Source organism: Lonchura striata, chromosome 1A (genome assembly GCF_050655825.1).
Source record: "Lonchura striata isolate lonStrDom1 chromosome 1A, ASM5065582v1, whole genome shotgun sequence".
Taxonomy (NCBI): Eukaryota; Metazoa; Chordata; class Aves; order Passeriformes; family Estrildidae; genus Lonchura; species Lonchura striata.
This window is the reverse complement of record NC_140741.1, coordinates 326,461-350,758: the sequence shown is the minus strand read 5'-3', so window position 1 is coordinate 350,758 and position 24,298 is coordinate 326,461. Positions and strand designations below refer to the sequence as shown.

Sequence of the window (24,298 nt, the reverse complement as noted above, 5' to 3'; positions counted from 1 at the left end):
TTACTTATGAAAGATAAAAAGAGTAGAGATTGTAATGAAGAACAGAATTTTTGATGAAATTGATGACATAATACACTATATTTTTTTAACTTCTGAATAGGTGTTTGTTAGTGTTTTCTTTTAGTTGTTGTAATTTGAGTAGTTTCATTTTTTTAAAATAAAATTAACCATATACTGTATAGTTTAGAGAAGTGATTTTTAATAAAATTTAGGGTAAGTTATATTACATAACATTTAAATTTAGACTGAATGAATTTTGATAGTAAGGAATAATAAACTTAATTTTAATAGATAAAAAGAAACTTAATGTATTTATTTAAATGCATTGACATTTAAGTTTGTTTGATTTTACTAACACTTAACATATTGAATGTTGTTATTTATAAGTATTGAAGGTTTTTTAAGTCTTTTGGTTTTGGAGAAATTTTAGCTTGTTGAGTTGAGATTATTACTTATATCTTTACAGAGTGGTTTTATTTATTGGGAGATATGTTTCTTAGTCATAGATTTTTATTTATGTTACATTTCAAATGGTACTAATTTGTGTAGTGGGTTTTGTTAAATGTAGGATATCGATTGGATTGTTTTATATTTTTTGTGGGCTTGGACAAATGGTTTTTGTTTTTTAAGAGTTTTTGATTTAGAATTTGAAGAGTATTTGGCATTTGGAAGAAATAAAATCGGGGGTTTTTTGGATACGGTCGAGCTGTATTTTTAATGTTAGCAAGGACTAGTTTTGGTACGTTATTTTGATTTTTTTGTTTGCTTACGGGGAGGGTCTCCTGTTAGATGTGGAAGCCTGAGACTGGCACAAGGAATTTTTGTCTAATGCTTGATGAGTCTGTTTTATGGGGAGGAGGTGTTATTTTAAGTTTTATAAAATACACCGAGAATTAGTTAAAATCGTGGAAGAAACATTATGGTAATTAAAGGGCGCTACGTTTAAAGAGCTATAAATCTTTTTAAATAGCTGCTTGACGTAAGGCGAGCTTAATCTCCCTTTTCTGCCCCAGAAAGCATCGGGCACGTCCGCATCAATGGCACCACCTCTGCCCACTGCTCCTGCTCCACCCGACCAAAAGCAAGAGCAAAAGTTGGTCGGGCTTTAAGAACTTGCAATAACTTTGAAGCAAAAGAAATCACGTTTGTCTCCCGCGCTTTTTCCTTTCGGGTGCCGCACTCACCTCTGCGGACACGCGCCGAGCTCTCGCTGCAGGAACCCGTCAGGCCTCGGTGGCTGTGAGTTCACGCTCCTCTCCCCGGGGAATTGAAAGAATTGCTGAGGAATCGCAGAAATGTTTTCTGGAGCCTTTCCCCTTCGGTGCCCCTGTGCTGTGTGTGGGACGAGGGCAGAGGAGCCTCGGGCTGGAAAGGGGCAGGAGAAAGGCAAAGGGACCCGCCGGTGTCCCCAGGGCACCGTGGGGAACACAACGGACACCGCGCGGGCACGGGGAGGTGAGGAGTGACAGTCTGGGCCAAAATCCCAGCTCACCCCAGGGAAATAAGCGAGGGACATTTTGGAGGGGAAAGCTGAGGTCACGAGTTCACCCAGCCCGGCCACGTTGTGTTTGCGCAAAGCGGCACCAGAGGTGAAGGTCAATCCTGAGCCAACCCTGCTCAACCTCTAAGTCCCAGAATAAATTCTACAAGCTGTCCACTGAGGGACTAAAAATACACAAAAGAGAACCAAGAGCATTCCGAGAGCAAACCAGAAGGTTCCTGGCAATCCCGTTGCAGCGATGTCACAGCCTTTTTGACAGAGCTGTAAGATTTTTATTTCAATGCTGCGTTTCTCTGCTGGGATCATTCACTCCGTGGGCTGTGGGGATTTTTTGGGTTTGAACTCCCTCACGGTGGCCCTGACACTGCTCAGGAGCTGGAGGAAGAGCAGAGCCAGCGCTCCTGGCAGGGGCAGGGAGTTTTCCCCCACAGCAGATCCAGCAGCTGCCCTCCAGCCCGGCCAGGAGGGATCTGCTTTGGCTCCTGGCTGCTCCAGGTGACATTCCAGCAGCCTCATCTCCCATCCAGCCCGGCCAGGAGGGATCTGCTTTGGCTCCTGGCTGCTCCAGGTGACATTCCAGCAGCCTCATCTCCCATCCAGCCCGGCCAGGAGGGATCTGCTTTGGCTCCTGGCTGCTCCAGGTGACATTCCAGCAGCCTCATCTCCCATCCAGCCCGGCCAGGAGGAATCTGCTTTGGCTCCTGGCTGCTCCAATGACACTCCAGCAGCCTCATCTCCCATCCAGCCCGGCCAGGAGGGATCTGCTTTGGCTCCTGGCTGCTCCAGGTGACATTCCAGCAGCCTCATCTCCCATCCAGCCCGGCCAGGAGGGATCTGCTTTGGCTCCTGGCTGCTCCAATGACATTCCAGCAGCCTCATCTCCCATCCAGCCTGGCCAGGAGGGATCTGCTTTGGCTCCTGCAGGGACAGAACATGTTCAGCTGCTCCAGGTGACATTCCAGCAGCCTCATCTCCCATCCCTGCTCCTGCCCCTCCGGCTCTCAGCTCCCTCCCCACCCGGAGCTCAGGCTCCAGTTAATGTTTTAAAGCAGGACAAGGCGGTGGCTGGATGTGCTCCCGGCCTGTGCTGAGGCAGAACATCTCTCCTGCAGAAGCTCAGCTCCTTTCAGAGCCTCGGCATGTCCGTTTTCCTCAGGAAAGGGATGCACATCCCTGCCTGCAGCACACCTCCAGTGGGACCCACCTGTGAGAGTTTTCCATCCCTTCTGCACCTCCAGCTGGCTCCCTGGAAATCTCCGAACATCATCGCACTCGAACCTCTGATTTCAAGGCATCTCCGAGGCTCTTGCTTGGCATTTAGTACCCGTGAAGGAAGATTGCCTTGGCTGAAATGCTGCTGGTGAATGATGGCCTCAGGCTGGAAAAGAGGGAGGAGATTTGGGGTGGCTGGAACATACCTGGCAGCTGTGTGGGAGCTCGGGGAGGTCGGCAACAGGGATTGCCGTCAGAGCCCCTCTGCAAACGGCCCGTGCCTCCATTCCCAGGTAATGCCAGCCGTTCCCTGGGGTCCCTGTCGGCTGTCCGGGCTGAAGCATCCCTGCGTGCCTGTGGGGAGCAGCCCCTGGCCGAGGAGCCGCGGGCAGCCCTTCAGCCGTGTCCGTGCCAGCGCTGTCCCGTGCGCCGGTGCCCGTGCCGGGACGTGCGTTCGGCACGCTGCGAGCCACGGGCAGGGCACGGCAGCTCCCGCCCCGCAGAGCCAAGGACAGGAGGTGCTCTCTGCCCTTCGGGGGCTCCGGCGCCTCCAGCCCCGCACCGGGCACAGCCGGAGCGGGAGCAGCGGCCCCGGCGGAGCGGCCGCTCCCGGCCGCGGCGCCGCAGCCCCGCTCGTCCGGCGGGGCTCCCCCGGGGATGCGGACACGGGGCGGGGGAGGCGGGCGCTGCTGCTCGCAGGGGAGCGCGGTGGCCACGGGGCTACCGGGGCGGGGGGGCTCGGCATCCCGCGGGGGCTGCGGGGCGGCTCCGTGTCCGCCCGCGGGGCCGGAGGCGGCGCTGCGGGAGCGGCGGTGCCGATGGGGTCCCGGCCCCGACGCAGCCCCAGCTCCCCGCGGCCACAGCGAGAACGGGACCCGAGCCCCGGCGGGACCCGAGCCCCGGGCCGGCCGCAGCTGGAGCGGCGGCGCCCGTCCCGGAGCGGCTCCTCCCGGCCGCGGCGCTGCCGGTCCGGATCCCAGCCGCGATCCCGCCTCGATCCGCCGGCCCCGGCACCCCCTCCCTGCCCGCCGAGGAAGGAGCGGCTCTGCCCGGCTCCCCCAGCAGACACCGGCGGGCCCAGGACCCAAATCCCGATCCCGATCTCAGCTGAGCGCCTCGGACGCCGCGCAGGCCGGGAGCTGCCCCGATCCGATCCCCGCACGGAGCTCCGAGCGCCGGTCCCGCCGCAGTCCGTCCGAGCATCCACACAGAACACGGGGCGGGCGCGGAGCCGCCGCCATTTACGGGCGGGGGGCGGGGCCGGGGGCGGGGCCAGCACAGGTGCGCGCACAGGTGCGCGGGGCCCCAGCGCGCCTGCGCGGGGCGGGGCCGCGGGTATTTAAACCGCGGGGCGAGCGCGGCGGAGCCATTTGGTGCTGGGCGCTCGGAGCGGGAGGTTACGACCGGTCGGGCTCCATATCTCTGTTTCTTTTGCTTTCCTTGCGCGTTTCTTTTCTTTTGTATTTCTTTTTCTCTGTACCTCTCCTATCTACCCTCCTTTCCTCCCCTCCCCCACCCCCTACACCCTCCCCCCCCCCAAACCCCCCCCCCTCCCTCTCCCCCCTAGCCCTCCCCTCCCTCCCTCCCGGGCGGGCCCCCCTACACCCCTTTCCTTGTCCTCCCTCTCTATTCCCCTACTCACCCCTACACTATCCTGTCCCTCCATCGTGTCCCTGTTCCTTCCCTCCCCAGCCGGGCTCCCCCGTGCCCCCTCCCCCTGCTCCCCCCCACGCGCTCCCGGTTCCTCCTGCCGCCTTTCCGTGATACCTTTCCCCCTCCACACATTCCGCCTCCTTCCCCAAAGCTGCCTTCAATCTTTCTTTTCCTTCACCCGGCTCTCCCCCCAGGCCCCTCCCCAGCTGCCCTGCACACCCCGACCTCTCCCCACCGGCCCCCTGTCCTCGTCCCCTTCCCCTCGACTGCCGCTCTGCTCCCCTGTTCTCGTTCCCCATTCCCCTTTTCCTTCTTTCCTCGCAGCCGCGGGGCTCGGGGCGCCGCAGAATAAAGCCCAGAGGGCCGGAGCCGGCGCCCCCCGCCCTCGCTGGGGTCCCCACACGGGGCCGGAGCCGCTCTGCGGGTCCCCCCATTGCAGTCTAATACACGGCCCGACACTGCCGGGGTGCGGCTTTCCCGACATCACACTGGGGGTCGGGCTGGGGGTCGGGAGGGGGTCCTGGGGGGAGGAGGGTGGGGGGGTTAGGAAGGGCCCCCTCCGGAGGAGGGGGTCCCGGGGGTGGGGGGGGCCAGGGTGGGCCCCCTCCGGAGGAGGGGGTCCGGGGGAGGGGGGCGGGGTGGAGGGGGGTCTTCCCCCCTCCAGCCCCGCCCCCTCTCCGGGACCCCCTTCTCCGGACCGGGACCCGGGGGGAGGAGTGGGGGGGGGTGGGGGGTGGGAGGGGGGGTGGGTTGGGGGGGGTGGGGTGGGGGGCGGTGGGGGGGGGTGGGTGGGGGGGCGGGGTGGGGTGGGGGGGGGTGGGGGGTGGGGCGGGGCGGGGGGGGGGGGCGCTGGAGGGGACCGCCGGTCGTGTGTTTTTTTATTTCTGTTCACGGCGCAGAGTGACGTGACCCCCTCTGCTACCCCCCCCCCCCCCACCCCACCCCCCCCCCCACCCCACCCACCCCCCCCACCCCACCCCCCCTCCTCCCCCCGGGTCCCGGTCCGGAGAAGGGGGTCCCGGAGAGGGGGCGGGGCTGGAGGGGGGAAGGCCCCCCCTCCACCCCGCCCCCCTCCCCCGGACCCCCTCCTCCGGAGGGGGCCCACCCTGGCCCCCCCCCCCCCCCCCCCGGGACCCCCTCCTCCGGAGGGGGCCCTTCCTAACCCCCCCACCCTCCTCCCCCCAGGACCCCCTCCCGACCCCCAGCCCGACCCCCAGTGTGATGTCGGGAAAGCCGCACCCCGGCAGTGTCGGGCCGTGTATTAGACTGCAATGGGGGGACCCGCAGAGCGGCTCCGGCCCCGTGTGGGGACCCCAGCGAGGGCGGGGGGCGCCGGCTCCGGCCCTCTGGGCTTTATTCTGCGGCGCCCCGAGCCCCGCGGCTGCGAGGAAAGAAGGAAAAGGGGAATGGGGAACGAGAACAGGGGAGCAGAGCGGAGCATGCGGGAAGGTGGGGAGGGAGGTCGGGCTGCGAGGAAAGCGGGCGGGGAAGGGAAAGACCGGCAGGGGGAAAGAGGGACGGGACAGAGGAGGGAAGAGAGAGGGAATGGAACGGAGCAGCGGGGCAGGGACAGGTGAGGGACGAGTGGGGGGGTCGCATTTGGGGGAGGAGGGGGAGTGGGTTTAGGGGAGAAAAAACAGAAATATGGAGAGAAGGAAGGAAGGGTAGATGGTGGGACGGGAGGGGAGGCCGAAATGGGACGAGAAGGAAAAGGAGGAAGACAAAGAAGGGGAATAGGAGCAGAAGGAAGGAAGAGTAGAAGGGGGCAAAAAAGGGGAGCGAAAGCAGTCGGCTTTGGGGAGGAGAGGAAAACGGGGGAAAGGCAGGGAAAGAAGGGGAATGGGAGCAGGAGGAAGGAAGAGTAAAGGGGGGGAAGGAGAGAAGGGCGAAGCTGCGGAGCCCGCACAGAACCCACCACCCTCACTGCGCTCCGAGTGAGCAAATGGCGGCTGCAGCGATTCCCGGCACTTAAATAACCTCGGCCCCACCCCACGCAGGTGCCCCGCGGTCCCGCGCACCTGAGCCAGCGCCGGCCCCGCCCCTGAGGCTCCGGCCCGGCCCCGCCCCTGAGGCTCCGGCCCGCCCGGGATGGAGGCGGGGCCATCGCTCCCGGCCCGCCGGGATGGGCCCGGGGCTGCCGCTTCGGCTCCCGGCGGTGCCGCCTCTGCCCCGGCGGGCGGGTCGGGGTCTCTCTCGGGCCGGAGCACCGGGGCGGCGCCGGGGCCGAGCCGGCGGCGGCGGCGATTTCCCGGGGCTGACCGAGACCGGCCGGGGCGCGGGGACCCCCGTGCCGCCCCAGCACCCCCAAACCCCGCCGCTCCCCGCCGTGCCAGGGAATTTTCTTTTTCCCGGTGCAGGCCGAGACATTTCTGTGAGAAAACTCAAAAGTCAGGGGTACGGGGTCTGAGGGGAGAGAAGAGATTCTGGTATAAATCCAAAACGCGTTGTGAAAAACAACATGGAAGAGCTCATTTGCTCTCCCAGCCCGGTTTCTGTGTGACCGTCTGTGATTCCAGCTGCTCCGCTGGCACTGGCAGCCTGCGGGGCTCGAAGGACTTGCCAGGTGCCCAGCACGACAGAAAATAACGGGAGAACTCCCCGGCTCTGGCAGCGGAGCCTCTCGGCAGTGTCCCGAAAGCCCCGCAGTGCCAGCATCTCTGCATGGAAGCTGAGGGGCTCCAGCGCAGCCCCTCTGCAGCGTTCCTCTGCAGCTGGCACTGCCCAGCGCCCCTGACCAGGGTTTGGGGTCCCTGCACAGCCCCCGGCGCAGCCCCCTGGCTTCTTCCAGCTCCCTTCAGCCAGGATGATTTTCTCGGGGGTAGGAGCACCCAAAGCCAGCGGAACTGGCCTCAGCCACTTTCCGTGGGATCTCTCCTCTTCCTTCCTCACCAAATTCCCACTGTCAAAACCCAGCTTGAGGCACAGATCCCCATCCCCTCAATCTCTCCAAGGAATTGGGCTCGGATTTCCCAATCCAGCAGGGCAGAAATGCTCTTGTCCTTACCGTGCATCCTAATTGCAGTAATGGCTTAAGAAATAATTGAAAGAAATTAAAGGAATGAAGAGAAATTAAATAAGAGCTGCCAGCTCCAACTAAGGGATGCTCAAACCCCTTACCAACAATTCGCTTTAATTAACCGACTCAAACAAAGTAATCAACACCACATTGATACAGTAGGATTCTTTTTAATCGAGTTATAGATAAATATTGCAGAATGTAAAAACCTTTGTAAATCCAGAAACTCTTTCAAGAGATAGACAGGGCACAGCTGCAGAGAGTCTTGGGGAGTTCAGGGGAAAAACCCCAAAGTTTTCAGTGTTTAGCATCTCCCACCCTGTCGTCACTGACAGCAAACACGGCTTCAGCCTCGGGAAAACACGGAGAGTCAGGGATTTTACAGATCCTGGTCTCACCTCAGCCTCTCAGCAGGTACAGTCTGCAGGGAGAGGGAAGAAAAAGGGTCAGAATGGACAGCCTACTTCCAGAAAATCATCACCATTCATAAAGCACTAAGCAGAGCTGTAAGAACTTCCCCAAAGGTTCATTTCCCTGCGGACTGAGGGCTCTCAGTTGAAGCACGGGCTGGACCTGCCACGGACAGACTCCAGGAACCCCAGAAGTAAAAGCCACTGGGCCAATTCCAGAAAACATTCCAAAATCAGGCTCCTAGGATGTGACCATCTCCTCTCTCACCTGGAGGTGGAAGCACAAGGAATGATCTTCCCTCCTGTGGGTTTTCTGGGATCTGCAGTGAACCGCAGGGGGAAGAAAACAAAGCCTGAATATTTCGCACGACTGGAACAGAAAAGTGGGGAAAAGGGAGGCAGGGGCACTGCTGGGGTGATAACTGGGATCCAGCCTCTCCACACCAATGGAAGCAGAGACTGAGTGACAGAGCCTTTGGGACCACTTTGCTGGGATTCATAGGAAAACGGGTGAGTTTTATTTTGGCAATAAAGCCAAGCTGCTTCTCACCTCATCAGCCGGGTACAGCAGCAGCACCCGCAGGAACCTGGCCAGGTGGCTCTGCCTGGCAGAGGGCTCCCCACTTCCTGGGAATTGTGTGCTACAGGGCTGTGCCACTGGCCATTAAAACAGTTCCCACCTGGCCCTTCACAAAGGCAAGGTGCTTTTTCCATACAGCAAATGGTTTTTGAATTAAGAAGGTAACACTATACTCAACTGGAGAAGAAAAAAGTGAGAGCTGTAAAATTTTCCCACGCCAGGCAAAAAAGAAAGCCAAATCAAACCAAAACGAAAAGTAGCATAACAATGAAAAAAACCCCAAAACATATCAAGCATATTTCAAGAGAGTTTAAATCTGAATGAAGTGATTTACTTAGAGGCTTGAAAATCTGCCATGCTGCAAAAATCTAACTGCTGCAATAAAAGCCTTTTCTTACATCACATTTTAGCCCTGAATTTGCAAAAACCCCTGCCAAACTAACAATTCACCACATACAGTTCTTGAGTCATTCCTGTCCTTGAGCACGAGTCAAGCTAAAGTTATGGAGACAAGAAAAACATAAGTGACTCAATGCTGCTCCTTTGGAAATTACAGAATCAGAGGGAGGGTTTTCCTTAGCTTAGGAAAAATGCACAGCCAGTTCAGCAGATACTGAATAGCAGGGAAGTCAGGAGATACGTGCTTTGCTGTCAGAGACAAACATATAAATAAATATTTACATTAAGCCAGAGGTCTACAGATGGTCTGATCAGAAGTCTTGATGCAGAAAACCAGCCCTGGGGTATCCTCTTAAGGGACACAGGAGGAACTCCTTGGCTGGGACACAGCCTCGCTCAGCGCTGCTCCCATGGCTCTCGGCTCTTTGCCAGTGCTTGCAGTGTCCCCGGAGATCCCAGAGGATGGCAGGGCCAAGGCTCCCGTTCGCTCCTCCGGCACTCAGCGAGTGTTTCCTGCCACGCCCCCTGTGCAGAGCAGCCACGCGCGGCTCGCCGGTGCTCAGCCCTGCCTCCAGGGCTTTGAATGGCACATCCACCTGCAAAATAGGCAGGGAGAGCTTCTGGCTCACACGCGGGATTTGACAACACAAAGAGCACGCGTGGGTGTCAGAAAGGGCTCAAATCTCATCTCACACCACCGAGAGGGGGAATGGAACGGAGCAGCGGGGCAGGGACAGGACAGGACAGGAAGGAGCCGGGTTTGGGGGGGACACGGAAACGGGGGAAAGAGAGGTAACTGAACACGGGCAGGAGCATGGAGCGGGAGAGAGAGGGACAGGAGGGGATCCTCCCGGCGCCCCGGCTCCGCCCCGGCTCAGCCCCGCCCGGGCTGCTGCGCTCGGCAGAGCTCGGCTCCGTTCGGCTGGACTCGCCTCCTCGGCCAGCTTCGGCTACTTTCGGCCACGCTCGGCTATTTCCGGCCGCATTCGCCTCCATTCGCCTCTTCGGCAAAGCTCGGCTCGCCTCGGCTGAACTCGGCAAAGCTCGGCTCCGCTCGCCTCCTCGGCCCCTTTCGGCCGCTTTCGCCCACGCTCGCCTAGTCCCGCCCGCTCCCGCCTCCATTCGCCCACTCCCACAGCTCGGCTCCCTCCGCCCGGCCCCGGCTCCCTCCGGCTCACACATTTCCTCAGGGCACCTCAGCACAGGTTGCACACAGAAGCTGTGGCTGCCCCCGGATCCCTGGAAGTGTCCAAGGCCAGGCTGGACAGGGCTTAGAGCACCCTGGCATGGTGGAAGGTGTCCCTGCCCATGGCAGGGGCTGGAACGGGACGAGCTTTAAAAAAAGGTGCCTTCCCATCCAAACCCTTCTGGGATTCCACGAATCTGTGAACCGCTCCCGGCAGAAGGGCTAGATTTCCATTGTGCTTCGAAAATGCTGCTGCAAGAACACGAAGAGAGATTTCAAATACTGTTAAAGTGGCACAACCACATCAAAAATTACGTCTGGGGGTAAAGTGGCAACTCTGCAATTCCAACCTCTGATACCAAGGACACATGGAGGGCTGAATCCTGGAGGTCCTTACATGACAGGATTTCTAGAGTTATCCGTCCCCAGTTTGCTGCTTAGGGTTAGAAAAGGTGGAATTCTGTTCTTAAGGGGTTACCACGTACCATCAACGTGAGAGACGGGGATGCTGATGTTTGATCAGAGTCCTGGAGCAGCCTGGAGCACGCTGGCTTCCCGAACCAGGTCTGCTGCCTTGTCCGTGTAGGGGTAGGGCTTTGTCCTCAGCCTCAGCAGGATCTGTCAGCAAAGGAGGAGAGAAAAGTAGAGTGCACCGGCTCCCAAGTGTGGGGGAACCATGTGCTGCTAAGGAAGACCACGTGCTGAAAGTGGTTGGAAGCCGGGCGGGTTTTGGGAGGACAAATTCCATATTACTTCTGCAGGATTCTGTCTACAGTTCCTGCTCTACAAACCAAATACATCAAACGACAACAACAAACAAACAAACAAAAAAACCCCACATTAAATCAACAACAACAAAATAATTACTCCTACCTCAATAACCCCATACTGCCCCAAACCATTCCAAGGAGGGCGGCAGGAGGGGCTGGCAAAGGCAGGGCCCCGCCGGGCCCCCCTCGCCGCTGCCATCCTTCTCCAGCGCCGCCGCTGAGCCGCCTTCAGCCCAAAACCCACCCAAAAATACCCCAAAATCGTCCTAAATGCCCCCAAAAAACCCACCCAAAACTACCCAAACCCTCCTAAAAATATCCAAAAAACTCACCATAAAATGCCCCAAAACCAGCCCAAAACCCTCCCAAAAATACCCCAAAAAATCCACCCAAAAATATCCTAAAACCCACCAAAGAATACCCCAAAGCCCTCCCGAGAATACCCGAAAACCCTGCCCATAAACACCCTGAAACCCCAAATTAACCACTCTGAACCCCAAAATATCCCTGAGCTCCTCATACCCCAAATTTTCCTCCCCAACCCCCAAATTCCCCCCCGACCCCCAAAATTCACTTCTGGGTCTCGTCCTCGGGGGCCGGCGGCTGCCGGGGCCCCCCCAGGCCCGCAGGCGGCGCCCCCAAACCCGGGGGGAGTTCGGGGTCCGAGTCGGGGTCGTCCTCATGAGCCACCAGCCTGGGGACCCAAAAACCGGGGGGAACCCCGAATCGGGGGGGGACCCAAAATTGGAGGGGGTTCTGGGGGGTTCTGGAAGGTCTTTGGGGCATCCCAGGAGGACTTTTGGGGTCTCAGGGGGTTTTGGGGGTCCCAGGAGGAATTTCAGGGGTCCTAAAGGGAAATTTGGAGGTCCCAGGGGGAGTTTTGGGGTCCCAAAGAGAATTTTGGGCGTCCCAGGGAGGGCTTTGGAGTCCTGGGGAGAAGTTTGGAGGTTTCAAGGGGTTTTTGGGAGGAATTTTGGGGGTCCTGGGGGGGGGTTGGGGTCCTGAAGGGAATTTTTGGGTTCCCGAGGCTGTTTTTGGCGGTCCCGGGGCTGTTTTTGGGGGATCCCGCCGGGTATTTTTGGGGGTGCCGGGAGTGTTCTTGGGGTCCCCCCTCACCAGTCCATGGCCGGCTCCACTCCCCGGTTCCCGGTCAGCGCCAGCGCCTTCGCCCTGCGGGACCGGGGGGCTCCCGGTTATTTTTGGGGGGTCCCAGAGGGTTCTGAGGGGTCCCGGGGGGTTTTTTGGGGGTCTCGGTGGCGTTTTGGGGGTCCCGGGGGCTCCGGGGCCTGTCCGTGTGTCCCGCCCCCCCCCCAATCCCATTCCCGGTGCCGGGTCCCCTCCGGCTGCTCCCGCCCGCCCTCCCCCGCTGTCCCCCCGGTGCCGCCGCCCTCAGCGCGCCGGGCCCCGAATCCCACCTCCAGCAGCGCCTCCAGAGCCGCCCGAGCCCGGTCCCACCGCCCGCCGCCATCACGGCGGCGCCGGGCTCCCGACACGTGGGGGACGGCGGCCGGCGAGGGACAGAAAGGCACAAAGCGTTCCGGTACGGACGGCGGCCGGAACGGGACAGAAAGCCTCCCTCGCCGCTGCCATCCTAATCCGGCGCCGCCGCGGAGCCGCCTCCAGCCCTCCCCTCACTCACAGACATCGCCCCGCTCGCCGCTCGCTGCCGCCCCTCGCCCCGTCTCGGTGATTTTGCCGGGCGCTGGCTGGGGGGCTGCAGTACCGCCCTGTGCCCACAAGGCGGCAGCACTTTTCAAGCGAGTCCGCGCCAAGCCACTCCCAAGAGGGCGGCCGGGTTGCAGTACCGCCCTTTGTCCACAGGGCGGCAGCACTTTCCAAGCGAGTCTGCACCAAGCCACTCCCAAGAGGGCGGCCGTGGGCGGCGGGGTTGCAGTACCGCCCTGTGCCCACAAGGCGGCAGCACTTTTCAAGGGAGTCCGCGCCAAGCCACTTCCAAGAGTGCGGCTGCGGGTAGAGCGGCTGCACTACTGCCTTGTGTCCACAAGGCGGCAGCACTTTTCAAGCGAGTCCGCGCCAAGGCACTCCCAAGAGGGCGGTCGGGCTGCAGTACCGCCCTTTGTCCACAAGGCGGCAGCACTTTTCAAGGGAGTCCGCGCCAAGGCACTCCCAAGAGTGCGGCTGCGGGCAGAGCGGCTGCACTACTGCCCTTTGTCCACAAGGCGGCAGCACTTTTCAAGGGAGTCCGCGCCAAGCCACTTCCAAGAGGGCGGCCGGGCTGAAGTACCGCCCTGTGTCCACAAGGCGGCAGCACTTTTCAAGCGAGTCCGCGCCAAGCCACTCCCAAGAGGGCGGTCGGGCCGCAGTACCGCCCTGTGTCCACAAGGCGGCAGCACTTTTCAAGCGAGTCCGCGCCAAGGCACTCCCAAGAGTGCGGCTGCGGGCAGAGCGGCTGCACTACTGCCCTGTGCCCACAAGGCGGCAGCACTTTTCAAGTGAGTCCGCGCCAAGGCACTCCCAAGAGTGCGGCTGCGGGCAGAGCGGCTGCACTACTGCCTTGTGTCCACAAGGCGGCAGCACTTTTCAAGCGAGTCCGCGCCAAGGCACTCCCAAGAGGGCGGTCGGGCTGCAGTACCGGCCTTTGTCCACAAGGCGGCAGCACTTTTCAAGCGAGTCCACGCAAAGCCACTCCCAAGAGGGCGGCTGCGAGAGGCGGGGCCGCAGTACCGCCCTTTGTCCACAAGGCGGCAGCACTTTTCAAGGGAGTCCGCGCCAAGCCACTTCCAAGAGGGCGGCCGGGCTGAAGTACCACCCTGTGCCCACAAGTCGGCAGCACTTTTCAAGCGAGTCCGCGCCAAGCCACTCCCAAGAGGGCGGCGGGGTTGCAGTACCGCCCTTTTTCCACAAGGCGGCAGCACTTTTCAAGCGAGTCCGCGCCAAGCCACTTCCAAGAGTGCGGCCACGGGCAGAGCGGCTGCACTACTGCCTTGTGTCCACAAGGCGGCAGCACTTTTCAAGCGAGTCCACGCCAAGGCACTCCCAAGAGGGCGGCTGCGAGCGGCAGGGCCGCAGTACCGGCCTTTGTCCACAAGGCGGCAGCACTTTTCAAGCGAGTCCGCGCCAATCCACTCCTAAGAGGGCAGCTGCGGGCGGCGGGGCCGCAGTACCGCCCTGTGTCCACAAGGCGGCAGCACTTTTCAAGCGAGTCCACGCCAAGGCACTCCCAAGAGGGCGGCTGCGAGAGGCGGGGCCGCAGTACCGCCCTTTTTCCACAAGGCGGCAGCACTTTTCAAGCGAGTCCGCGCCAAGGCACTCCCAAGAGGGCGGCGGGGTTGCAGTACCGCCCTGTGTCCACAAGGCGGCAGCACTTTTCAAGCGAGTCCGCGCCAAGGCACTCCCAAGAGGGCGGCCGGGTTGCAGTACCGCTCTCTGCCCACAAGGCGGCAGTACCGCGCCGTCCCCGCCGGCACGGCCTCGGCAGCGAACGCCCCAAAGCGTCCGCGCGGGAAAGAACGGAACAAAAAGCCTGCCTGAGACCCGATAGGAACCGAAAGAAAAAAGCTTTACTCTTAAGCTGCAGTTCAACACGCTTTATTTTTATGTTTTTCATATTTATATTCACATTCGGATTTGTAATGGATATTGATGGAAAATTATATTTTCATAATTTCTTACATTTATTCCTATTATATTTTATTTCAGATTTTTATACGTATCCTAATGGATATCTTAATAGAGGTCAGGGGAGGGTGTGTGGCTGGGGGCGGGGCCAGGGGAGGGGGTAAGGACAGGGGTGGGGGTTAGAGGGTGGGGTCAGCATTGGGGGAGGGGGGTCAGCATTGGGGGCGTGGTTAGGGGTGGGGTCAGGGTGTGGGGGAGGGGGTGGAGGGTGGGTCAGGGAAGGGGTTAGGGTAGAGGGAGGATTCAGGGTGGGGGTGTGGCTACCAGACAGACCCCTCCCCTACCCCCCCTATACATATATATATAAATATAAAAATATTGTCAGGCGCAGCAGTGGAAAATTTGATGCTACCAAGGAGTAAAAATTTTTATTTTTACTTTGATGCTCCCAGGGAGTAGAAATTTTTATTTTTAAAGTTGTTTTTCTTTTTTTTTACTTCCTCGGAGCACGGTATTTTCTACTCCTGCTTTTTTATTCTAAGTACAGAAAGGGGAAAAAAGAGAGAAAGAGGAGGAGAGAGTGAGAAGAAGAAGAAGAGGAGAGAGTGATAAGAAGAGGAGAGACAAGAAGAAAAGGAGAGAGGAGGAAGACGAGAGAGCGAGAAAAGGAAAAAGAGAGAGGAGGAAGATGAGAGAGTGAGAAGAAAAAGAGGAGAGAGGAGGAAGAGGAGTGAGAAGAAAGGGAGAGAGATGAAGAAGAGTGTGAGAAGGAGAGAAGAGAGCAAGAAGAAGAGGAAAGCGTGAGAGGAAGAAGAGAGTGTGAGAAGGAAAGGAGAGAGTGACAAGAGGAAGAGAGAGGAGGAAGAGGAGTAAGTGAGAGGAAGAAGAGGAGAGAGAGAGGAGGAAGATGAGAGAGAGGAGAGAGTGAGAAGAAGAGGAGAGAGGAGGAAAAGGAGAGAGTGAGAAGAAAAGGAAAGAGTGAGATGAAGAGGAGAGAGTGAGAGGAAGAGAAGAGAGTGAGAGGAAGAAGAGAGAGGAAGAAGAGGAGAGAGAGGAGGAAGAGGAGAGAGGAGGAAGAGCAGTGAGTGAGAAGAATAGGAGAGAGGAGGAAGAGCAGCGAGTGTGAAGAAGAGGAGAGAAGAGGAAAAGAGCGAGAAGGAGAGAGTGAGATGAAGAAGAGTGTGAGAAGAAGAGAACAGTGAGAAGAAGAGGTGAGAGTGAGAAGGAGAGAGGAGAAAGAGGAGAGAGGAGAAAGAGGAGAGAGTGAAAAGAAAAGGAGAGAGAGATGAAGCGAGTGTGAGAAGAAGAGAGGAGAGAGTGACAAGAGGAAGAGAGGAGGAAGAGGAGTAAGTGAGAGGAAGAAAAGGAGAGAGAGAGGAGGAAGATGAGAGAGAGAAGAAGAGGAGAGTGAGAAGGAGAGAGGAGGAAGAGGAGAGAGTGAGGAGAAAAGGAGAGAGATGAAGACGAGAGTGTGAGAAGAGGAGAGAGTGAGAAGACAGGAGAGTGAGAAGACGAGGAGAGAGGAAGAAGAAGTGAGAGGAGGAAGAGGAGAAAGTGAGGAGAGGAGGAAGAGAGTGAGAAGAAAAGGAGAAAGATGAAGAAGAGAGTGGGAGAAGAAGAGGTGAGAATGAGAACAAGAAGAGGAGAGAGGAGGAAGAAGAAGAGAGGAGGAAGAGGAGAAAGTGAGAAAAGGAGAGAGGAGGAAGAGGAGCGAGTGAGAAGAAACGGAGAGAATGAGATGAAAAGGAGAGTGTGAGAAGAAGAGAGAGATGAAGAAGAGGAGAGTGAGATGAGAGTGTGAGAAGAAGAGGAGAGAGTCAGAGGAAGAAGAAAGAGGAGGAAGAGGAGAAAGTGAGAAGAAGAGGAGAGAGGAGGAAGAGGAGAGAGTGAGACGAAAAGGAGAGAGTGAGAAGAAAAAGAGAGTGTGAGAAGTGGAGAGAGTGAGGAAGAAGAGAGAGGAAGAAGAGAGGAAGAAGAAGAGAGGAAGAAGAGGAGAAAGTGAGAAGAAGAGGAGAAAGGAGGAAGAGGACAGAGTGAGAAGAAAAGGAGAGAGTGAGATGAAGAAGAGGAGAAGGTGAGAAGAATAAGAGGAGAGAGTGAGAGGAATAAGAGGAGAGAGGAGGAAGAGGAGAGAGTGAGGAGAAAAGGAGAGAGAGAGATGAAGAAGAGAGTGTGAGGAGAGAGTGTGAGGAGAGGAGAGAGTGTGAAGAAGAGGAGTGAGAAGAAGAAGAGGAGAGAGGAAGAAGAAGAAGAGGAGAGAGGAAGAAGAAGAAGAGGAGAGAGTGAGAAGAAGAGGAGAGAGTGAGAAGAAGAAGAGGAGAGAGGAAGAAGAAGAGGAGAGAGGAGGAAGAAGAGGAGAGAGGAGGAAGAGGAGCGAGTGAGAAGGAGAGAGTGAGATGAAGAAAAGGAGAGTGTGAGAAGAAGAGGAGAGAGTGAGATGAAGAAGAGGAGAGTGAGAGGAGAGAGTAAGAAGAAGAGGAGAGAGTCAGAGGAAGAAGAAAGAGGAGGAAGAGGAGAAAGTGAGAAGGAGAGAGAGAGATGAAGACAGTGTGAGAAGAAGAGGAGAGAGCGAGAAGAAGGAGAGAGGAGGAAGAGGAGAGATGAGAGGAAGAGGAGAGAGGAGGAAGAGGAGTGAGAAGAAGAGGAGAGAGCGAGGAGAAGAAGAGGAGAGTGTGAGAAGAAGAGGAGAGAGAGTGAGAAGAAGAAGAAGAGGAGAGAGTGAGAAGAAGAGAGCGAGAAGAAAGAGTGAGAAAAAGAAAAGGAAGAGAAAAGAGTATGAAGAAAACAGAGCAAGAAAAATAAAAGAGATAAAAAGAGAAACCAAAAAATTCAGATTAGAAAGAGAAAGGCAAAAGAAAGGAGGGGTAAAGAGAAAAAGAGTGAAAGACAAAGAGAAAAGGAAGCACTTGAAATGAAAGAGAAAAGCAAATAGACAAGAAAAAGAAGAAATAGAGCTGAAAACCTACAGGAAAACAAATGGAGAGACTGAACACAAGGTAGGGTTCAAGAGAGAAAGAAATAGAGAGTTAGACAAAAAAGTTAAAGTTGGACAGAAAAGGAAAAAGGGTCAGAGACAAAGACAATGATAGCAAGTGTTAGAAAGACAAAGGCTGACAAAGAGAAAAAAAAGAAGAAAACATAGTGAAACCTAGATTGAAAGAGACAAAGAGACATGGGGAAATACATGTAGAGGAAGGGAAGAAAATAGACAGGGTGAGAAGGAAATAGGGTTAGAGAAACATAGAGATGTGTTAGAAATGGAAACAAAGGAAAACACAGCCAGAGACAAAGAGTTACACATGGAAGGATAAAGTGAGGAATAGACTAAAGAGGAAAGTAAGAGGCAAAGGGAGAAAAAGGGTGAAAATGATACGACTCAACCACACCAAAGAAAGACAGGAGATGGATGGTGGGCGGGGCAGAGGGTAAGAGGTATCATTATTAGGGCTGATTAATCTTTATTCCTTTAATTTAAACTTCAGCAATACACAGGGAAACAATGTATACAAACGCAAGTACAGAGACAAATACAACAAAGAATACATCATACCTAGGCACACAAGTACAAGTCCAATTTACATACAGCAAAATACATCAAAAGACAGGAACACCTGCAAAGACAGAACAATATAATGTATTACAAGGAAAATACATATTGACACAATATAACCGTGTCTCCATTTCAGAAAAGTCCACAACGCTTTTATTGTTATGACGCACCCGGAACAAAAACGGCGCAAAACGCTCCGCCGACGTGCACGCCCCCTTCGCGTTACGCACAAACTCACATTCACGGCAACTCGCTCCGGAGACTCCCAAAAAATCCTCCTGCCTGATGAAAACCCCCCCTGAAAGGCAAAGGCCATACACACAAGGTTGGAACTGCTCCACACACACACACACACACACAGCTGCAGACACAAGCACACACAAACTCTCACAGACAGACACAGACAGTCACACTCTCACACATTCTTCTGCTGACACGCTGGCTGCCACCCTTACGTGAAACGCTGCACTGAAGAATATGCTTAAACGCTTCTTCTGACCGCAGGACCTCCATGTCAAATGGTAGATTCCAGGAAATTCTGTAGGGACCCGGGGACCTACGAGACAAGGGGAGGCGGTCAGTGACTGACTATCTGAGAGCTAGGAGCTATACCAACTCTGGGCCCATCAGTGTTGTACCCCAAACCCCGTAGAGAACAGATGAACGGCAAAGCTTTATAACTGCTCTACCTGAGCGTGACTACGTGCCCGGGCAAGGCAGCTCCGATCACAATTGCCACAACAGAGGTGCATACAACATAAGCCATCGTAGGTACATACAGTATAAGCACAAACAACATAAGGCAACGTAGGTACATACAGTATAAGCACAAACAACATAAGGCAACGTAGGTACATACAGTATAAGCACAAACAACATAAGGCAACGTAGGTGCATACAGTATAAGCACAAACAACATAAGGCAACGTAGGTACATACAGTATAAGCACAAACAACATAAGGCAACGTAGGTGCATACAGTATAAGCACAAACAACATAAGCCATCGTAGGTACATACAGTATAAGCACAAACAATATAAGACAACATAGGTACATACAGTATAAGCACAAACAACATAAGCCAACATAGGTAGGCGCAACATACGCACATACAATAGAAGCCGACACAGGTAGGTGCAACATAAGTGCATACAATGTAAGCCGACAGAGATACAAGATAAGTGAGGACTTGATATAATTCTCCAGAAGACTAATTTTTGAGCCCTATATCCTTTGAGAAGGCAGATGCTACGGAACTACTGTGGTCAGGTGATGAAGGGCTAATAAGATCCGTACGGAAGTCCAAGAGAAGGGCTACCAAAACTGAGAATGAAGATGGATGAGAACATCTCATGTACATCGTCCGGTCCCAAAAAGTAAATATGTAAAGATGCCAGAATAACTGATATCCAGGAAGGTACGTGAGCAAAATATGGCCGATACGGCACAAAATGATGTTGCTAAAGCATGGAGATGTAACAAAGGCCTAAGACACAGACAACGTGACACGGACACAGACAACGTGACACAGACACACATGGAAACTGCCTGGCAATTTCACCTTATGGACCCAAGATTCCTGGCCCAAGATGAGCCATGGGCTGATGATGCCAAAGAAAAGAAAGCCCTAGGGCAGTAGCACTTGATGATGACATGCAACGCCTTTCAAGATGTTAGTGCCAAAGCACTTAAGAGAAAGCCTAAGAAGCTCAGTAGGCCTAGAGAAGGAAGAAATGACTACAGGGTGACTGTAGCTATAGCTCCAGACATGAAGGCGGGCTCCTATGGTGAAAAGATCCACGACAACGTCAAGAGTCAAAGAAGGCCGCCGATGCGAACGTCACGAGAACGCGGAGAGGGATCGGAACTGCCCTGCCCAGCAAAGACTCTGGGGGGGCTGAGGAGAAACCCTCTCCCTTTGCTCCCGAGGGGCCCATCCCACTATGGGCCTCTTCTCCAAGCTAACATCAAATAGCCTCCTGTGATAGTGAAGGTTTTTCCCCCATCTCCCACCTACTGGCCCCAGCACTTAGCTTTTGCAAGACAACCGGATGGAATCCCATGTCAGTTGGATGTGAACGGCGAGATGTTCTGTACATCCGCTTCGGTGCTGCCGTTTCCAAACTTCAGCTACGCTCCTCCTCAGGGTACCTAAGACAAAACAGAAAATGCAACTAGTGCCCACGAAAAGAGGAATCCCTGAAACTCCGACACACCGCTGCCCCAGCTCACCTGAAGTCTCAATTTGACTCCACAGGCTGCCAGGAGGATACCTGAAAAACAAAAAGCTACACACTTAGCATGCTGCTGCATAAGAGTCACCTGTGAGTCACCGTGCCAAAATGCCAACTCACCCGCTCGCCTCTGTTCCTTCACACAGCTAGGGCAGCGACAGCACCTGCAAAAAAACAAAGCAAAAAAACCCACACCGAGATTCTGTGAAAACAACATCCCCCTGCCCTGAAAAGCACACCCACCCAGACCTTACGCTTGCACCCACCTGGCCTTGGACATCCGGACCAGAGATATCTTGCAAGACGACTGCCTAAAATAAAACAAAGTAACTAAGAGTGGATGCTTAGAATTGCACCAGAAATGGAGACCTGAGCCAGAACAACTCCTTCTGTCCACTGCTCACCTGGCACACAGGGCCTTGACTGCTGCAAACTGCCGGGACCTCCTAAAATTAAAGGCAAAGAACACTGCTGTAACATGGTCACCATTCAGGCTGCCGCTGCAAATGCAAACAATGACTGACCTGATCATGGGAAAATCCTCACGCAAGAATGGGGCCCTCTGCCACTGACCTGAACTGTCTGCATCTGAAAGGAAGTTAGGACTAGTGTCAAATGGCTGCAGGACAACTTAGCATCACCAAACATGTTATGTCAATCTCCCCATACAATCTAGAGCCCAACTACACCCTGCAAATGACAAATTTCAAGTCCCCAGGACTTGTGCTATTACAGGCTATGCAGCAGGGCAGAGCAGCTGTGGGACAAATACGTGCAGGCACCCGTGACACAGGACAGGCAGAGAGAGCTTTTGAGGAGAAGAAAGGACCGAGAGACCCAAAGAACACAGAGTGCACCAGAGACAAGTGACAGGACACACACCAGAACTGCTCTGCCCTGAGCACCTCAGCACTGTGATCAAAACAGACACTTTCCCTTTAGCTGGCCTAAGGGGACACTTCTTGCACATCCCTGCCCCCAAACCTGATCCTAAAGGCCCTCCCAGCACCCCGCTTTCACCCCCACTGTGGGCCTGAGCCCTCCACTAATCTCTCAGCCATCTGGGCATGAGAATCCACGTCGCGTGCCAATGGAGGCTGCCTCGCCTGCGGGGAATGTCCAATGGTCACCGGGCTGTGGTCCCGTGCTCAGCTACAATCGAGAACACCAAACATCACTGCATGATCTTAGCTGCACAATGGACAAAACCCAGCAATCCTGCTACTCACCGTTCTCCTGAGAACGCTCGGGCCGCACACTTTGGCCAGGCTCAGAGGCTGCCACCGTCATCGCAGGGTCTGCCTGGGTTAAGAAGAGACAAAGAGACTCGGCATTGCTGAAACACGAGTGGACCTTGGCTCCCCCTCCCTACCTCGGCGACTCACCACAACTCCTCAGCCATTGCCAAAGGCAACTCTGATGCAATCTTGAAATACAAAATTTCAAGGCTTCATCTCAGAGTCCTGCAACACCTTCCAGAGGGCTCACAAGCACGGAAATCCAGGCCATCAGCTGTTGGTGACAGGGGCTTGGCATACTCTGAGTGGATTCCCTAAAGCACACAAACAACAATGGATGCTTACAATTGCACCAAATCTTGAAACCTGAGCAACAACAGCTGCTTCTGTCCACTGCTCACCTGGCACACTCGGCCTTGACTGCTGCTATCTGCCTGGACCTCCTAAAAATAAAGGCAAAGAACACTGCTGTAACACAGTCACCCTTTAGGCTTCCCCTGCAAATGCAAACAATGACTGACCTGATCATGGCAACACCCTCACCCCAGGACTGGGGCTCTCTGCCACTGACCGGAACTGTCTGCATCTGAAAGGAAGTTAGGACTAGTGTCAAACAGCTGCAGGACAACTTAACAGCACCAAACATGTTATGTCAATCTCCCCATACAATCTAGAGCCCAACTACACCCTGCAAATGACAAATTTCAAGTCCCCAGGACTTGTGCTATTACAGGCTATGCAGCAGGGCAGAGCAGCGGTGGGAAAAATACGTGCAGACACCCGTGACACAGGACAGGGAGAGAGAGCTTTTGAGGAGAAGAAAGAGCTGAGAGACCGAAAGAACACAGAGTGCACCAGAGACAAGTGACAGGACACACACCAGAACTGCTCTGCCCTGAGCACCTCAGCACTGTGATCAAAACAGACACTTTCCCTTTAGCTGGCCTAAGGGGACACTTCTTGCACATCCCCATCTCCAAAACTGACTCAAAAACCCCTCCTGGGGAGTCCCAACCCAGCACCTCTCTTCCATCCCCTCTGTGCATTGTAGCCCTGCACTTATCTTGCACATATCTGGGGATGCAAATCCCCATCAGGTGCAGATCGAGGCCTCGTGCCTGTCTGGGAAGTTCCAGTTGTCACCAGGCTGTTATCTCTTGCTCTGCCAAGAGAAAGAAAACCAAACGTCAGTGCACCACCTTAACAGCACATGGGCCAGAACCTGACAATTCTGCTACTCACCGTCTCCCAAGAAGTCTTGGGCCACACACCTCAGGCGCGCTTGGATTCTGACACCGTCATCTCAAGGCACACCTAGGTTAAGGGCAGACAAGGTGACATGGCATTGCTGCAACTTGAGGGTACCCTCACTCCTCTTCCCTGCCTCACCACAACTCCTTGCCCATTCCTGTGGGTTACCAGGAGGGGACCTTGAAATGGAAAATTGGAAGGATCTGTCACAGGGTCCTGTATTGCTTCCCACAAGATCACATCTGCATGAAAACTGGTCCATCAGCCAGTTGGAGACAGAGGTATGAGTACACTGAGTGGATTCCCTAAAGCACACAAACAACAATGGATGCTTACAATTGCACCAAATCTTGAAACCTGAGCAACAACAGCTGCTTCTGTCCACTGCTCACCTGGCACACTCGGCCTTGACTGCTGCTATCTGCCTGGACCTCCTAAAAATAAAGGCAAAGAACACTGCTGTAACACGGTCACCATTTAGGCAGCCCCTGCAAATGCAAACCATGACTGACCTGATCATGGCAACACCCTCACCCAGGACTGGGGCTCTCTGCCACATATTTGAATTGTCAGCACCTGAAAGGAAGTTAGGACTAGTGTCAAATGGCTGCAGGACAACTTAGCATCACCAAACATGTTATGTCAATCTCCCCATACAATCTAGAGCCCAACTACACCCTGCAAATGACAAATTTCAAGTCCCCAGGACTTGTGCTATTACAGGCTATGCAGCAGGGCAGAGCAGTTGTGGGACAAATACGTGCAGACACCCGTGACACAGGACAGGGAGAGAGAGCTTTTGAGGAGAAGAAAGAGCTGAGAGACCCAAAGAACACAGAGTGCACCAGAGACAAGTGACAGGACACACACCAGAACTGCTCTGCCCTGAGCACCTCAGCACTGTGATCAAAACAGACACTTTCCCTTTAGCTGGCCTAAGGGGACACTTCTTGCACATCCCTGCCCCCAAACCTGATCCTAAAGGCCCTCCCAGCACCCCGCTTTCACCCCCTCTGCGGGCCTTAGCCCTCCACTTATCTCTCTGGCATCTGGGGATGAGAATCCACGTCGCCTGGCAATGGAGGCTGCCTCGCCTGCGGGGAATGTCCTATGGTCACTGGGCTGTGGTCCTGTGCTCAGCTACAATCGAGAACACCAAACATCACTGCACGATCTCAGCCGCACAGCAGCCACAACTCAGCAATTCTGCTGCTCACCATTATTCTCTTGAGAACGCCGGGCTCCTCGGGCCGCACGCTTCGCCCACGCCCTCCTGGCAGGGTCTGCCTGGCTGAAGAGCAGGCGAGGTGAGGTGGCGTTCCCAAAACTCGAGTGGACCCTGGTCCCCCTCACTAGTAGTTCCCCCACTTACAGCAACTCCTCGGCCGCTCCTGAGGCTCCCTGGTGCCACCTCCAAGTGACAAAGATCAAGGCTTCGTCGCAGAGCCGTGTGCCGCTCCCCGAATTCCCAGGAGAGCGAAGGAGCGGCTCTGCGGCCGCTTGCAGGGGGGACTCGCTGGTACACGAATGGACTGCCTAACGCACACAAACATGAATGGATACTGAGACTTGCAGCAGAGACACTACAGCTGCAGGCACACAAATTCATAAATAATTAAACTAACAAAACCCCAAAATTCTACCAAAATATTAATTTTATTTACCCAGTATCCAAATTGCCAAATAGATTAACAGAGACACCCTGTCCTATCCCCTCA

At 55.2% G+C, this 24,298-nt stretch overlaps 2 long non-coding RNA genes and 1 pseudogene across 2 annotated transcripts; all 3 read right to left on the bottom strand.

Annotated features, from left to right (window-relative positions):
* Window positions 1-2,696: 2,696 nt before the first annotated feature.
* LOC146763321 (uncharacterized) lies at window positions 2,697-4,004 on the bottom strand (annotated as a pseudogene).
* A 3,531-nt stretch (window positions 4,005-7,535) lies between these two features.
* LOC146763320 (uncharacterized) lies at window positions 7,536-9,307 on the bottom strand. Its single transcript, XR_014951989.1, has 2 exons — window positions 9,054-9,307; window positions 7,536-7,803 (listed from the first exon to the last, which is right to left on the bottom strand). It is a non-coding gene; the product is annotated as an uncharacterized LOC146763320 (long non-coding RNA).
* Window positions 9,308-19,380: 10,073 nt separating this feature from the next.
* LOC146763319 (uncharacterized) lies at window positions 19,381-24,081 on the bottom strand. Its single transcript, XR_014951973.1, has 2 exons — window positions 22,572-24,081; window positions 19,381-22,491 (listed from the first exon to the last, which is right to left on the bottom strand). It is a non-coding gene; the product is annotated as an uncharacterized LOC146763319 (long non-coding RNA).
* Window positions 24,082-24,298: the final 217 nt, after the last annotated feature.